Source organism: Peromyscus leucopus, chromosome 20 (assembly GCF_004664715.2).
Source record: "Peromyscus leucopus breed LL Stock chromosome 20, UCI_PerLeu_2.1, whole genome shotgun sequence".
Lineage (NCBI taxonomy): Eukaryota > Metazoa > Chordata > Mammalia > Rodentia > Cricetidae > Peromyscus > Peromyscus leucopus.
In genome coordinates, this window is record NC_051080.1 from 56,903,699 (window position 1) to 56,908,860 (window position 5,162).

Genomic DNA, 5,162 nt, shown 5'->3' on the forward strand with positions numbered 1-5,162 from the left:
ACTCTGCAGGACACATAGGAAAGTGACTGCTGAGCTTTGACAATAGAAGGCAAAACTGCCCTTCAAATTTCCTGCTTCACTGAAAAGTCTGCCAGATATTCTAGGCCTGTAGACCCAAAGATGGATGCTCCAACATTGTAGAGAAACTTTGGGTGACTGTCCAGGCAGCCAAATGTGTCTGTTATTAGTTTAATATTATATTCTTCTGTGGTCTTTGAGGAAGATAAAAACAAAACAGTTAAAGTCATGGTTTTCTTTAGTTATGATAGAAAGTAAATTAGATGTAAAACTTTGCAATCACTAGTAAAAGATAGATAATGGAGTATTTTCTGTGAATTTGCTAAATATAAATAGACTGAATATTATAATGGTAATTCTTGATAACTTTTTTGTGGTATATAGTTTTACTATGTTAAAGTTAAAACCTTTCATTTTTATTTAGAAAAAGGGGGAAATGTAGTTGATTGTCTTTTTTATTTATTCTTTGGGCATTATGGTGGGGGAGGAGCTGTCATTCAACTTCAAAATAAATCACACAGAGGATTATTCTTTTCTATGAATGCCCAGCCTTAACTTGGCTTGTTTCTAGCCCACTTTTCTTAAACTATTCCATTTCTTTTTTGCCTCTGGGCTTTCATCTTTCTCTGTTCTCTATACCTTTCTTTACTTCTTACTCCATGGCTTGCTGTGTAGCTGGGTAGCTGGCTCCTGGAATCCTCCTCTCTTTCTCCTCCTTGATCCTAGATCTTTTCCTCACAGATTTCTCCTCCTGTTTATTCTCTCTGTCTGCCAGCCCTGCCTATCCTTTCTCTTGCCATGCCATTGGCTATTCAGCCCTTTATTAGGCCAATCAAGTGCTTGAGAAAGGCAAAGTAACACAGCTTCAGAGAGTTAAAAAAAATGCAACATAAAAGAATGCAACACATCTTTGCACCATTCAACAAATATTTCACAGCATATACAAATGTAACACATCTTCAACTAATAGTCTACCATAACATTCTGTATTTGTCTTTGTGTTTAAGTTACTTCACTCAAGGTGATTTTTTTCAAGTTCCATCCATTTACCTGCAGATTTCATGATGCCATTTTTTTCACAGCTGAGTAATATAACGTGTGCAAATGTGCCACATTTTCTTTATCAATTATTCTGTTGAAGAACTTCTAGCATGTTTCCAATTTTAGGATATTATGAATAAAGAAAAGGAAATTTTCTATCATGTTTCCAATTTTAGGATATTATGAATAAAGCTGCAATGAACACAGTTGAGCAAGTGTCCTCTGGTGATAGTTCTTTGAGTAGTAAAGCTGGATCTTGAGGTAGATCAATTCCCAACTTTCTGAGTAACTGCAATATTAACTTCCATAGTGGCTGTAGAAGTTTGCACTCCCACGAGCAATGGAGGAGTGCTTCCCATGACATCATGAGCAGCTACTTGTGTAACGAATCTTAGCCATTCTGACAGGTGTAAGATGGAATCTCGAAGTAGTTTGATTTGCATCTCTCTGATGGATAAGGATGTTGAATAAAATCTAAGTATTTCTCAGCCTTTTGAGATTCTATACTGAGAATTATTTATCTAGGTCTGTACTCCATTTTTTTAACTGGATTATTTGGGTTTTTCTTTTTTGATATCTTTTTTCTTTAGTTCTTTATATATTTTGGATATTAGTCCTCTATTGGATTTAGAGTTGCTATTGGCCTTTTCCCATTCTTTAGGCTTCCACTTTGTCCAATTGGTGGTGTCCTTTTCCTTACAAACCTTTTTGGTTTCATGAGGTCCCATTTATTAATTGCTGGTCTTATTGCCTGCACTGTCAGTGTTTTGTTCAGAAAGTTGTCTCTTGTGCCAATGTGTTCAAACTTATTGCCCACTTTCTCTCCTATCAAGTTTAGGGTATCTAGTTTAACATTGAGGTCTTTGATCCTTCAATACTAAATTTATCTTAGATTTTAATTTAAAATTAAGTTCATCTTAACAGCAATTATTTAACTGAGGAATTATGTTAATGAGTGAAATTGGCTTAATCAGGATTTTAAACCATTACAACCAACTCTTAGTATAAATCATGCAAGTGGAAGGAACAGAGAGACAAGTTGGCTGGGGCCTCAGTTGGTCTGTTTTACAGAGAAAAGGGAAGGGCATTGGCAAGCTTGGCAACCTGCAATTGGAGAATTGTCAAGAAGATTATCAGTAAGATTTCTGAACTCCTCAAAATATGTTGAAAACTCTGATCCTTATCTATTCAAATCTAAGATATAGGGTCTTGATTTCCCTTCCATTTTCACAAAAATCCATCACTGGGATATCTTAGTGCCAAGGACATAAAAAGTTTCACTACTTTAAAAAAACATCTTGATGTTGGTTGTGGGTCCCCAGGCCAGACTAGGAAAGGTAGTGTTGCTGTCCATAGCTCTCAGAGCAAGGCAGCAGTAGGGCCGCTCCCTCCTCAAATCAGGTCTGGGCTCACTCAACTCCGTAGAAACAAAGGTGATGTCATGTTAGAGTCAGTTGAGCTTCTGTCTCCATGCCAGAAAATTAGCTCCTCAGGAATCATGTGACCAGCAGTCTGCCAACTGATATGCCTGGAAAGTGTCTGCCTCTGCTACAGCCCTTCCTCCTTGCATTCTCTCTTTCTTTTTCTTTTTTTTTTCTTAACTTTTGCTTTGGTATTTTGGCATTATTAATGTTTGTCTGCCTTCAATCAGGTCAAAATATGAAAATTAGGTGGATACCCTTGTTCTTTGCTACCCCCCCCCCCCGCGACCCCATGACCCAAGCTATATAAGCCAGTTCATTACTTCAATAATCGAGCTGTCCTCTGACACAGTCTCAGGGTCGTTTCTGCACCTCTGCCCGGACTGGACGTGAGAAAAGGCCAATCGGGGATGGGACACCCACAGTTGGTAATGCTAAAAGTTTATCCAACTCCATAGGTGTAATATATATATTAAATTGATGATGACTTTAATATATGTCTTATTACTACCATGTGGGACTTTTCCCTCATGTACTTTAATCCCTTATATAGTTAATGTTTATAAACTACACAGTTTTATTATTTAGTGACTTAATGCCACTTTTTAGGAAAAATATGTAATGAGCCTCAAGAAGATAATACAAACAGATGCTTTAAGGCAGTTGAGTCTGGGCTAATAGTCCAGTGTGTCTATTATATGTCCCCGCCTTTCTATACCCTACACACTTCTGCTTTGACTTCAAGAACAGCTTCAGCAAATCCGTCTGCTATAATTGCTCTTTCTTGTTAGGTGAAAGGATTTAGAGCCTCCTACCACACAAACCATCAGTTGTGGCTGTGAAGCTCTTTCTAGGAGGCTTAACCAAGATGGTAAGACCCACTCTGATTATGAGTGGCACCACCCCATGGGCTTGGGTCCAGACTGAATACAAAGGAGAAAGAGGGTAGAACACCCTCATTTCTCCTCCTCCCGTCCCAGATCTCCACCTTCTTTCTCCCTCCTTCCCTTTCTCTCCCTCATCTTGACTATGGATTCTATATGACTAGATACCCTCTATTCCAGTGATCATGCCTCATCTACCATGGTGGACTATTATACCCTGACACCATGATCCAGCAAAATTCCTTCTTCTTTAAGTTGTCTTTGTCAGCTGTTTTGACTTATAAACAACAACAAAAAAAGTAAAAAGCATACTGTTCCTAATCTGGAACCCAGATAGCTTTAGTCCAACTGGAGGCACCACTACACAGTGTGAAAAGGCACAATGACTAGGGAATGTTGATCCCTGTTCCAACTCTGCCTCAGACAGAAAAGTTGTAGCAGTGGTCAAAGTTGTGAATTAAGTCAAAGCCTAATTCAAGGAGTTAGACCCATGGAGCCCCAGAAAAACCTATCATATTTAATTTTCTCCATCCTATCATGCTTAATTTACCTATGTATTTTGTAGGAACCTCTGCAATTTATACTGGTTCTGTGAAACCCCTTCAAATTTCTTTAAATAGACTTTAAATTATTTTTTTAAGATCTCCGGTGAACGTATTTTCTCTTCCCCACCAAGATCCATGTTGAGCAGTTATCAATCTCTAAAGCTTTGCAATAAGATTCTGTAATTTAAAAATATATTTTGTTACTTTTGTTTCCTCCCCACACTATTTATATTCCATTTCAGTCTATTAGAGAGGTAAAAGGAAAGGTACACTGTGTATTTAATAGAAATTAAATAATTTCAAATAATTTTTTAACTAGCATGGTTCTATTGTTTGGACCTGAAATTCTACCACTTGACCTAAGTGTTTAATGATTAGGGAACACTAAAAGGACCTAAAATGACAAAAAGATATTATAAATTAAGAAGGCCAGCCAAGTGCCTTATAAGAAAGACAGAGGCAGGATGAATTCAGAAGAAGTGTGTGTCTGCAAGTGCTGAGGTTCTACACAAAGTGACATTGAAATTTAAAACCTGAACAAGAAATCATTAATTTATATATTATTGGGAAAAGTCAAACCACAGAGATTAACTTAAGTGATCTTGATTATTCAACATTGGCTCCTGGGATTTCCTTATTGTTTTTAGTGATATGGATTCTAAATATGCAGCTTTTCCTCTTTCTTAGCTTTTTTCATTTATTGACTGCAGTATTATAATACAAAGTCAATATCTGCCTTTAGAGAACAGCTCCCATTCTCTCTATCTCTAAAGATTAATTTAATATATTTTCCTCAGATAGAGGACACATAGATATTAAACTGATAGAACCAAATATTACATTTGATGTTAGGCCAGAGGCTGAGAATGATGAGCTACAGCTTAGATCTGTCCATAAAGGGCCAGTTTTAATCTTTGATTGATGTTCAAGTCTATTATTATTGCACTGTTTGAAATAGGAAACATTTAGAGAAAAGCTTAATAACACTCATAAGATAAACTTATTATCCCAGTTAAGAGTAAAAGGCACCGGACTAGAGAAATGGTTAGGAGTGTACTTATGTCTTATGAACTCAATTCCCAGCATTCACTCAGGTGACTTACAACCTCATATAATGGAGAACCCAATGCTTGCATCTGCAGACACTTGCCCTCATATGTACGTGTTTCCATACATAGAAATCTAGAAAGAGGGAACTTCCATCAAGAATATGCCTCCACCAGATTGCCTATAAGACATCCTATTGGGGCATT

The 5,162-nt window shown here is 37.1% G+C and overlaps 1 pseudogene; it reads right to left on the bottom strand.

Moving 5' to 3' along the window:
- Positions 1-4,608: 4,608 nt before the first annotated feature.
- On the bottom strand, positions 4,609-4,781 carry LOC114692297 (annotated as a pseudogene).
- Between the last annotated feature and the right edge of the window lie 381 nt (positions 4,782-5,162).